We start from the raw sequence: 12819 nt of genomic DNA on the forward strand, positions 1-12819 counted from the left end.
GTTACCATCCAGCTAGTACATCAGTAAACAAGTTCACTCTTTAGGGCTCATTTTCTAAAACACTAAAAGTATGACAGACTTATTGAAACTAGCAGAGCTGCTACTCCTAACATGCCATTTATCTCAATCTGAGATGACCGATCACAGAGTTCTGCGTGACAAAAACACTGCCATGTGGTGATAGTGTACTTGGTGCCAGTCTCTAGTACCTTCTCAAAAACGAGTGGGTTTTATGAAGGCAGATGTCATTGTTGTATATCCAGTTACAGCTTCTGGTAACTACAAAAACAGCAGCAGTTTACAGTAATACTAGCATGGTGTCTTGATTTACAAAGGTCTATAAATAGGAATTTTTAACTGAAACAAATATCCAATTAGAATTTACCTCTCTTGTAAAATGGTACCGTAAAATGCTGTTGAGCGCATGTTGGTTTATATACATGAAACTACAGCTTCTTAAGAACACAAAGCAGTAATTGGCTGATAGTCTAGTATTTATGTGAAAATCAGAGGCTTCAGAACTTTACACCTTCTGGTGAGTGAATGATTTAGACCAACTAATTTGGATTTGTCTCCCTTGGCTGATGACAAATTAACACATGGTATAGTACGCATTATCTCTCTTAACTACAGTGCCTTTAATTTTAAATAGAACAGTTCAGAATAGTGTTCAATTACAGTGAAGTCACTGCAATGCAGGTGAGACATGAAATGAAAAGCTGAACAGAACTGAAAAGTTTTATTCTTTTGTTTCTGGCCAACAAGAACTTGGGTTTATCTCCCTTGACCTACAACTTTCTAGATGTTAAATTAGAATGTGGGGCATTAAGTACATCTATATATATATATATTTCTCAAAGTATGTGTGTACACGTTCTGGCTATAGATCTTAAAATTTGGGTATATCGATTCCATACTGAAGAAAATTCGATATCGGACCTTGCAGTTTATCAAACCGATGCGCTATCCACTAGACCACAGAAATTGAATTGCTGCTTTGCCAATATAAGTCTCTATGTGAGAGCAATTACCAAACAGATTTGCGTACGACGCGGGTCATAGCATAACGTCACGAGAGGCTGTTCACTCACATTATTAAAAGTACTGGCTGATAGTGCGCGGGTTAATAGCCAGCAACTCTCACTATTTCTCCATGTTTATAAGACAAAACACTATTCTCATGATATGTAGTTTAAAATTTAGAATGGCAAATGTTGTTATATGTTAATTACCAATCAATATTTTGTCCAAAGACTTTTCTATTACCCTGGCAACACCGGGTAGCACAGCTAGTTACAGTATATAGTAGTGGTTGATGAATTTATTAGTCTGTAAGCTCATGTCTTCGATATGTTAGCTCATTTAGAGAAAGTAAAACAATTTAAACAAAGCTTTAGGTAGCTTTCACACAAACTTGTGATGCAATATTTAATGCATTCATACCTATCTGTAGTGACATATAAAGACAACTATGCTAGCAAGCGTTGCTACACCGTTATCTTGACATCTTATCTAGATATTACACAATTATGCCTAATATTTCAAAATAAATGTAAGATACCTGTATCTTGACTATGACCTAGTTTCATCTTGCCTCTGCCTAGCTGCGGTTTCTACATACCGATGTCAGAACAACTCTCATGTCAGAGCTACATATCTTTTATACATTAAGTTGTTATTTTACTATACACAAAAGATAAGAACGTAACACATTTCTATAACATTTCATCATTTGACATTTGACAATTACTACAAGACCAACATCTTTTGCTGCCAAGACTGTCTGTGTCACCATTCGTGTCAGCCTCCATAAACATTCCAACTAAGCTAATGATCTGTCCGCATCCGCTTGCTTATCTTCATCTGTGCGCCTGGAACAAAATTAATTGTGTAAATATTATTCTGCAACCTTTTTGTATCTTGTGCTTGACTCATGCCACACATATTTTATGCAAGTCATACTCTCCTATATAAGGGAACCCCATCTTGTTTGTGAGGAGTCTTTCGTTCAAACATTCATTCTGATACTCTTACGCTCATATTTTATTATACATTCTCGCTAAGTAATATAGATCGTTAAATATACTGTTCTTAAATACAACCTCTGTCTCGTTATCGCAGTATTAAATCTTGTGGTAGAAAAACAGTTCTAGAAACATTGGCTTAAACAGAATAAGCCCCCTAAGGGTAACATTGCTAAGAAGGACGTTAGCAACGGGTTATCACATAAATAACATGGAAAATATAAATTTGTAAGAATAAAAGCTAGTAAAATGGAACTCTCAACACTTGCCTTGTCAGATGATTTCAACAAACACTACTATTTATTATTTTTAGCCAGTACACATTAGCATAGTAATGAATAATACTGCAAATCTTTGGAATTATCTAGTTGGGAGTTTCCTAAAAAGCACAAACATCATATTAGCTATCTAGCTGCTTCAAGGTAACCTCAGACATATGCCGCTTATACCAAAAGTACTAACTACATCTTGGGTAGACTTGGTTTGCATTAGACATCTTGTAGCTCCTCCCATAGGTTATTAGTAGACATTTTGTAACTTGTAACTTGTTTTATTATAGAACACCTTGCAACTCCACCTGTATGTTCCAACTAGAAATGTTATAACTAGTCCCATGTATTCCCATTAGACACACTGAAACTCCACCCACACGCTCTCATTAGACACTTTGTAGTGCCACCCATATGTTTCCATTTGGTATCGAGTAACTCTACCATTATGTTCCCATTGGACATCTTGTAACTCCATCCAGGTTTTCCTATTGGACATCTTGTAACTGTAAGAAGGTGTTCCGATGGAACATCTTGTAACTTCGCCTAGGTCTTTCTATTGGACATCTTATAATTCCACCCTTATGTTTCTATTGGACAAGCTGTCCAATAGAAACATAAGGGTGGGAGTGGGACACTGCTAAAGGTTTGCTCGCAACAAAACTTACCTTACAGTTATTTGGTATCAAAAGGTTTACCATGTCTTATTCTGCTGTGTTGTAGGTGCAAAATATGTGAAAATATGATTACAAGCTCGTAAAAGCTAAAAAACGAACAGTTAATCGCAGCCAAAACGAAAACGCCGCAGTTTGGCATTTTTTATTTTGATGACGCTCTCAAACATTGTGGTTATTGTCTTGACACGTGATGTTATTTTGTGAATTGAAAGGCCAATAAAAGGCTCAATATAAAACGTCTCATAGCACTAGTTTATGACAAACACTTTGGGTTCTGCCGAAAAGCCCATATCAAATATAGATACTCGCTACTTTACAGTTTTCTTTCGGCTTGGTCTAATCATCTAGTCGTAATCTGATCATGTGATCAATGCTTCCTGCCAAATAGCGCAAACAATTTCTGCAGCATTTTTCGACTATCACAGGTGACCAACAGGCTCATCGTGTTTATCAGAGGATGATATGTACTGCTTCGAGCTAAGGGTAAAACATTAAACGAATTTTTATGTTAGGTTTTGAGATATCAGTGCTCAAAGTGACAGCCTTACGATGATGATGAAATAGATGCGTAATGATAATAGACATAATTTTATTGAATGTGTGAAATATATTTGTGAAAATATTTCGACAAATGAGGTTGCATGAAAGTGTAAACAGAAGCCATCGTGTTCGACTACCTCCCATTTGAGCCGTTTTGAAAAGGGAATTCAAACTACGGCGCTCTCGTGTGGCTGTGATTAACTGTTTGTTTTTTTAGCTTTTAAAAGCTTGTAATAACATTTCCACATATTTTGCGCCTACAACACAACAGAGTAAGACATGGTGAATTTTTTGATACCGAATAAATGTAATGTGAATTTTGTAGCAAGTCAACCTTTAATGTCCCATGGAATCACTGTTATGTTTCTATTGGACACCTTGCAACCTGAAAGGGTATATATGCTTTCCTAAATGAAGCTGTATAACAACTCCACTTTTTGGTTATTCGAAGGAGTATAGTCTGCTAGGTATCATAGCATTAGTGTTGTCCATTAGTACTGAAGTAGTACTTCTAGCGGCAATATAAGCCTGTTATTAATTGCTTGCAGATACATATATGATAGTCTTCTACAGCTACGAGAAGCTCTTTTTATTGAATATGATTCATCAGTGGTTTAGTGGTAGAATTCTCATCTGCCATGCGGTAGGCCCGGGTTTGATTCTCGGCCATTGCATTTTGATTTTAACCATACTTTCACATTAGAACCAAGTAACGACTAACCAGCCATAAAACCCATCTGTTTCAGCAATCCCTGTGGCCTTAAATAGTATCCCTAAGATTTATCTAAACATCACGGTGCTTTGGTCATAACAATTGGAGCATTTACTGTGACACAGGAGCAACTGTGGTTGAAACGGTAAAATTCCTGTCAGTGCAACTAGTAACAGTTACATGTATTTATTGTGTTGACTATAATGAGCTAATTATGAAAATCATTTAAACTAGTACACTGGTAGTACTAGTACACTAGTACACTGGTAGTACTAGTACACTAGTACACTGGTAGTACTAGTACACTAGTACACTGGTAGTACTAGTACACTAGTACACTGGTAGTACTAGTACACTAGTACACTGGTAGTACTAGTACACTAGTACACTGGTAGTCATGTGCACAATGAGAGATGGTTAGGTGTAATGAGTAATCAGCCCAATTATTCCTAAATTTGGGAAGATAGGTGAGCGCAGTTGGCTGAGAATCTAAAAACCTAGGTTCAATTCCTGTGTGATGCGATATTTTTTCTAAACACTTTCAGCTTGGTTTTGAATGGATGGATACTTTTCTTATTATAGTAACTACTAGCTATGCTACCATGAATTGTCCGGTTGGTACAAATCAGCTTATAAACAATGAGAGGTAATGAGAGTTGCATGTCACTTGCTATTAGCCTGGCGCATTGACCGTGGATAGTTTGAGTAAGCTTACTAATAAGAGCTACCGCTTCTCATGACGCTGTAACGGAAAGCAGTAGTGTATTTGCTCCCATATAGTGAAATATATCGCCTAGCAAATTTATCAAGCTCATGTGGCTGATTTGGTAAAGTGTTGGATTGGTCAACGAGAGGGTGTGAGATCAAATCTTCTGCGGTATGGATTCTGTGCTCCAAGATTTTGACAGCCACAAATAGACAAATAAAATGATGAACAAATACACTTTTAGAAATATATATATAGATTATGGTACATCATCATTACTATCAACATAATCCTATACAGCTGAAACTGACCATAAAAGAATAGTTAAGCTAGGCTCGCCATATCTATACTATGTATCCTTTGACAATGCTATGGATTATAAAAATTGTCCGCTTGTAGTAGGCACATCTCGAAGGCTTTGTCAATGACGATACAAAAAAGTAGCTTTGTACGCTATTCAGTTTCTCCAGGAATGCACAAAGTATGCTGTCGGTGAGACAGCTTTGATTAAATTTCAAAGACTCATTAACAGTTGTTGTAGGTGACATACATGTAGATTCAGGAAAGATACAACAAGTGTTGTGATATACTTACCAAATATACAATAAAGATATCTGGAAGATATACTGAAAGGCTTATCAAATATATACCATAGATATACCGCCTAAATACCTTAGATGTACCATAGATGTACGATAGGCATAAAACAGATATGCTATAGAAATACTAAAGATATACCATGGATACACCATTGATATACTAGAAATTCCCCTGTCATAAGTGATAAAGTAATAATGGAAAAAAGAAAGGGTACTGCTGGTTGAGAAATGCAATATTAGCAGTCAAATGGCACTGCAGTGCAATAGGATAACTGCAATGGTAGCTGTAATCTGCTGGGTGGGGTGTTATCATGTACAACAAACAGCAATAATGAAAGGAAAAGGTTTTATGTTTTTATCTCTCTCCTGCAATAGGAGAAATGCAATATTAGAAGCAAAATGGCAAGCTGCTGTGTAATATACACAGTTTGAAAGTTGGTTGTGTTGAATGTAGAATGGTTTTGACAGCGATCTGTAACAGAAAGCAAGCATTAGCATTCATGTGTGTCTGGAAATTTTCTGCAAAATGGAGCAAAATAAAGAATTTTTTTTGTCATAAAGGGGCATTGTAGTTCGGCCCTAGCTTGTATATAAGATGTAAAGATATTTGGCTAATGTTTTAGATAATTTAATAAAACCTTCGGTAATTGGACAAAAAAACATAGGCTGATAAACTGTGTACCACAATTTTGTACTTGTAAATCGGCCTACGCCTCAAACGGTCTACGCTTATTACAGAAACCTTCGGCAATTGGAAAATGCCACAGACTCGTGAAATGTGCACGTTTTCCTCGTGAAATGCGCATGGTTTTATGGTTCTACAATCTATCGCGTGGCTTTATGGGCGTTTTGTTGGTAGTCTTAATTTTGATTAAAAAGGCTTGTCAGGTTTTAATGGCAATTTTAGGCCAAATTAATCTTTCTAGTTATGTATAATCCGATCAGATGGGTAGGTTTTAGGATATTGTCGACACTTTTCAAAGACTTGGTAATATATTTAAATATGTGTATACGTGATTTGTATCATTATTATACTTAAATGGCTCGACGGAAAAATGGTTAAATTTGTTGAGGGATTTTGGTACAGGGGTTTGGGTATGGCTGTCAGTAGATACTTTTCGGGAATTGTGTGCGCATGTGCAGTTATCATAAAGCTCTCAAACACTGGCTTCGCTCGTGTTTGGTCGTGGGACCATAGAATTTCTATAGATAAGCCATGGATGTACCATAAATATACAATGGATATACCATGTATGTACTACAGATGTACTGTTGATCAGGGTTGTCAAAGTCGAATAAATGGAGGGCCAAATAAACAATTGCATTACAAGCCGAGGGTCAGAGTGAGAGAATGTTTGTTAATAAATTGTAAAATGATATATGCATGAAATACTATGTGAATTACAAAATATTTAATATCTAAAAATGAAATGCATATAGCCAAGTGAACCAGAGTGAACTTACTGAAAACCTCACAAATGTATTCCAATACACTCAGATAAATAAACTAATACCTTCTCACGACTCTGTCAATAATCTATAATTTTTAACAGACTCACAAGACAAGTAAACTCTATAAAAACTATACAACGAATAGGTGTCCATGGTGCTCACCAAAGCGGGACTACAAGAAGCTGAAGTTTGAACCAAGCTGACACATTAATAACTCTTTTAGCTGGTATCATCAAAATGGTATTTGAAGCAAAAGCTGTAAGAAACAATATTATACATCTCTGTTTCAAATCGTTTTGACAAACTTCTCAAAACTTATACTAATAATAAAATGTAGAAGTAGCCCAGGGAGTGAAAAACCATAAAACAGTAACAGTTATGTTTTTTAGGTTGAATAGGATGAAAGCTTGTCAGCCTGTCACAGGTGGCTGGCCTTCAGCCGGCTTAAGCCTGTTATTAATTAGTTTTTGACACTAACTCTGTAGGCTACGACTTCTTGACTCGCTGGATACTCTGGACTTACCTCAACAAGCATCGGTGGTTCAGTGGTAGAATTCTCGCCTGCCACGCGGGAGGCCCGGGTTCGATTCCCGGCCGATGCATTTTTGTTTTTATTGCATTTTAGCTATTTTTCTTTTCTTGTTTGATGAGAAGCGCTTTGGATATTTTAGTAATATCTTAATAGCTAATCATTTTATCACCTTAAAAATTCAGAAATATATTGAAAAAATAATGCAAACCAAATGATAAAAACCTTGTAATCCTACACAAATCGGAAGCGCAAAAAAACAAAGAGAAACCTTGGTGCCGAGTTTATTCAGGCATTGGATCAGGTGAGAAAACACCTCCCCGAATTACCTCAAACATCAATATGCTAATTTTTGTAAGAACAAGGAACAAGTCATGGATAGAGTAGCAAATAGCTAGATAAATGAGTAATGTAATAATATTAATAAGAATAATAATACTAGTGATAATAATAACAATAATAATTTATCTCATGCCTTGATAGGATGGCTCACCTGACCTCTCCTACTTTGCTCCTGACTGTTTCCACTTTAGTGAGAAGGGACAGAACATAGCTGGAAGGGCTCTTTGGAACAATTTGGTGAGTACTGTTGTACTGAAGAATGCATCTGAGGGATCGCATTAATCACTAGGCCTCGTTTGATTGGGCAAAAACAGGTGTCTATTGTCAGATTGTCTAACATAGCTGCTTGGTATTGTTTGATTGGCCATATTTTTAGACAAGTTTCTGTGAGCAACACATCTATTTATATATAACTACATGAACACAAAAATTAAACAATTATTACAATACAAAACACCGAGCAAAGATTTGTCATAATAACTCTATACAAATGTAAAAAAGCCTCAACACAAAAACAAAAGGGGACAACTTTAATTTGAAGACATATACCATTTTGTTGACAAGAATACATCTGATTGGTTAACTTCCTCCCGGTTGTATGATTTCATATGGCAAACATTTATGTTTGACATGAAATTATAAACAAAAAAACAATAAAAAAGAGGAGAATATTAGACTGAAACTGAGTTTCTTAAAGATTATTATATCTTATTATAAATAACAACACGTTGCATAATATAGTTTAGTTAAATATGTTTTAACATGGTATTCGAAGCAAGAGCTGTAAGAAACAATAATATGTATCTCTGTTTCAAATTGTTTTGACAAACTTCTCAAAACTTATAATTGACTACAGAATGTAGAAGTAGGAGAGGAATTGATAAACCACAGAGCAAGAACATTTAGGTTTTTTAGGTTGAATCTGAGTTTAAGATTATAAGAGTTTAGACAATGATGTCATAGCTGGTTAGTCGTGGCGGCAGAAATGTCACGCCTCCAATTGATAGCATATTACGGAGACACTAAATTTCAACTTCCACAAACCCACTTCAGAAAGTAGCTAGGGTTACTTAACCACAACAATTCTACTTTTTCATACTTTACTTTGTTGGTGATTCCCATATATTAAAAGTTTTCCTCTCCCGAATGTTTAAAAAAAAATTCTAAAATTGTATATCAAATAATTGGTAAAATCCATTTTTTGAATAATAAATAATTTTTTAATTATTATTATAATTTAAACTTATTTTGTTGGTTAATACTAATATAAAAGTCTTTCAGTCAATATTTATTTTTAGCACTAGTTCTATGCTTCTAAAAGTGTAAAAGAATTCAGCTCAATGCAAGGTATGTAAATTTTTTGAACGTACGCCGCCACCGGAAGTGTGGCTTTATATAAAACAATGTTTACATGATTGTCTATACTCTTCTATGTTCTACTCAGGGTCGAATGAGAAGAAAGTTTGTCAGCCTGTCACAGGTGGCTAGCCTTCAGTCGACTTAAGCCTGTTATTAATTAGTTTTTGACACGAACACTGTAGGGTACTATTTCTAGAATCGCTGGATACTCTAGATTTTCATCAACAAGCATCGGTGGTTCAGTGGTAGAATTCTCGCCTGCCACGCGGGAGGCCCGGGTTCGATTCCCGGCCGATGCATTTTTGTTTTTATTGCATTTCAGCCATTTTTCCTTTCTTGTTTGATGAGAAGCGCCTTTGGTATTTTGGTAACATCTTAAGTGCTAATCGTTTTATTACCTTAAGAATTTGGAATTACATTGAAAAAATAATGCAAACCAAATGATAAAAACCTTGTAATCCTACACAAACTGGAAGTACAAAAAAAAACAAAGAAAAACCATGGTGCCGAGTTTATTCAAACATTGGATCAGGTGAGAAAACAACTCCCCGAATTACCTCAAACTCAAGCTTCAATATGCTAAATTTTGTAAAAACAAGAGCAAGTCTAAGTTTATGGATAGAGTAGCAAATAGCTAGATAAATGAGTAATGTAATAATATTAATAAGAATAATAATACTAGTGCTAATAATAACAATAATAATTTATTTCATGTCTTGATAGGATGGCTTACCTGACCTCTCCTACTTTGCTCCTGATTGTTTCCACTTTAGTGAGAAGGGACAGAACATAGCTGGAAGGGCTCTTTGGAAAAACTTGGTGAGTACTGTTGTACTGAAGAATGCATCTGAGGGGTTGCATTAATCACTAGGCCTTGTTTGATTGGGCAAAAACGGGTGTCTATTATCAGATTGTCTAACATAGCTGCTTGCTATTGTTTGATTGGCCCTATTTTTAGACAAGTTTTCTTCAATTTGGTCTATATGTATTTCAAAAGCATGCATTCCCATGATAATTTTTATTTGCTGTTTTAAATTACTATTTAATTATTATATTTATCATTATTATTATTACTGTTATTTAATTATCTGTCTCACAGAAAAGGTTAGGAAGTTCTACATTCCAAATACTAAACTTACCTGTTCTTCCATGAATTAAAATTTGGTTGTATTAAAATGTACTAAAACTACTGCTGTGTAAACTAATAATCTGGTATGCTTTTATACTCCAACATATAGGTAAAACTGATATGTAAAACTTCTACAGTAACCGAAGCCTCTTTGTAATCATAAAAAAATTTTTAAGACAAGTTTCTGTGACCAACACATCTAATTATATATAACTACATGAACACAAAAATTAAACAATTATTACAATACAAAACATTGAGCAAAGATTTGTCATAATAACTCTATACAAATGTAAAAAGACTCAACGCAAAAACAAAAGGGGACAACTCTAACTTGGAGACATATACCAGTTTGTTGACAAAAATACATTTGATTGGTTAACTTTCGACCGGTTGTATGATTTTGTATGGCAAAACTTTCTGTTTGAAATGAAATTATAAACAATAAAACAATAAAAAAGAGGAGAATCTTAGACTGAAACTGAGCTTCTTAAAGATTATTATATCTTATTATAAATAACAACACGTTACATAATATAGCTTGGTTAAATTTGTTTTACTAGCAACTTGATTGGCAAGAAAACAGATTAAGGCCAAAGTGCAAGTAACACCTTTCGGCACAACCAGAAGATCTTACTTACCCTTTTGGTTGTAATAAATTCAAGCCTAAACTTTCACATTCTTCAATACTGAGTTTACTGACTGAACTTAAAAGTTGACTTGCAACAAAATTCACAGTACAGTTATTTGATATGAAAAGATTCACTATGTCTTACTCTGTTGTGTTGTAGGTGCAAAATATTTGGAAAGGTGATTACAAGCTCTTAAAAGCTCAAAAACAAACAGTTAATCGCAGCCACATGAGAACGCCGTAGTTTGGATTCTCTTTCCAAAATGGCTTAAATGTGACGTAGTTGTGAGAGATGGTTTCTGTTTACACTTTTATGCAACCTTATTCGTCGAAATATTTTCACAAATATACTTCACGCAAGTAATAAAACCATGTCTATTGTTTTTACGCGTCTGATTTATCGTCATCGTAATGCTGTCACTTTTAGCACTGATATCTTATAACTTACCGTAAAAATTTGTTTAATTTTTTAGCCTTTGAAGCCTTAGCCTTGAAGGAGTACATATCATTGTCTGATAATCATGACGAGCCTGTTGGTCACTTGTGATAATCGAAAAGTGCTGCAGAAATTATTTGCGAAGTATTGGATCACATGATCAGATTATGACTTGCTGATTAGACCAAACCGAAACAAAACTGTAAAGTAGCGAGCATCTATATTTGATACGGGGTCTTCGGTAAAACCCGAAGTGTTTGTCATAAACTAGTGCTACGATAAGGTTTATATTGAGCTTTTTATTGGCCTTTTAATTCACGTGAGAACATCACGTGACAAGACAATAACCAAATTTCATGGCTACGTCATCGAAATAAAGAGATTCCAATCTACGGCGGCTTTTTGTTTTTGAGCTTTTAAGAGCTTGTAATCACATTTCCACATATTTGGTACCTACAATACAACGTAGTAAGACATGGTGAATCTTTTGATACCAAATAGCTGTAATGTGAATTTTATTGCAAGCCAACCTTTAACAGAGTGACAATAAACTGCCTGTACCATACTTTCTCCATACTATAGTTAGAGCTTCATGATATGGTGGCTTAATTGTTTGTTAAGGTAGAAGACTTGAGAATTGTCACCATTTAAAATGATATTGTCAATAGTATAAATGATGTATTGGTGTGAAGATGATTTATTTCATATCTGACGATTTTCCGAGTGAGCGATATTGGAACTAAAACGCACGGGCTTTTTCATCCCACAACACGCTCATTCCATGGCTTTCCATGCACACGGGAACTCATGAAATAAGTTTTTGCAATTATCAAAAACACAAAACAGTTTATTTAAGTTAAAATACACAAATAAATCTTAATAAAATTCAGAAGACCTTTTAATATAATAATATTGTCTATAAATATGTAGACCACTTGTGATATATCGCAAATCCTCTTTAAATACATGTAAATGATTTGTGATATATTGCAATTTGATTCAATTTTGCAAACTTGCGATGATGATACAACTCATTTGGTGATATTTCAAATTGCGAAGCTGTAGTTACCATCCAGCCAGGAAATCAGTAAACAAGTTCACTCTGTGTAAGTCATTTTCTAAAACATTAAAAGTATGACAGACTTATTGAAACCAGCAGAGCTGCTGCTCCTAACATGCCATTCATCTCAATCTGGGCTGACCGATTACAAAGTTCTGCGTGACAAGAACATTGCCATGTGGTGATGGTGTACTTGGTGCCAGTCTCCAGTACTTTCTCAAAAATGAATGGGTTTTTATGAAGGCAGATGTCATTGTTGTATATCCAGTTACAGCTTCTGGTAACTACAAAAACACCAGTGGTTTACAGTAATACTAGCATGATGTCTTGATTTACAAGTTTCTATAAATATGA

General features: G+C 35.0%; 2 non-coding genes across 2 annotated transcripts; both read left to right on the forward strand.

Annotated features, from left to right (window-relative positions):
* Window positions 1-7510: 7510 nt before the first annotated feature.
* On the forward strand, window positions 7511-7581 carry Trnag-gcc (transfer RNA glycine (anticodon GCC)). The gene has a single exon. It is a non-coding gene; the product is annotated as a tRNA-Gly (tRNA).
* Window positions 7582-9437: 1856 nt separating this feature from the next.
* Window positions 9438-9508, forward strand: Trnag-gcc (transfer RNA glycine (anticodon GCC)). Its single transcript has one exon. It is a non-coding gene; the product is annotated as a tRNA-Gly (tRNA).
* Window positions 9509-12819: the final 3311 nt, after the last annotated feature.

Source organism: Watersipora subatra, chromosome 5, assembly GCF_963576615.1.
Source record: "Watersipora subatra chromosome 5, tzWatSuba1.1, whole genome shotgun sequence".
In the NCBI taxonomy this organism is placed as follows: domain Eukaryota; kingdom Metazoa; phylum Bryozoa; class Gymnolaemata; order Cheilostomatida; family Watersiporidae; genus Watersipora; species Watersipora subatra.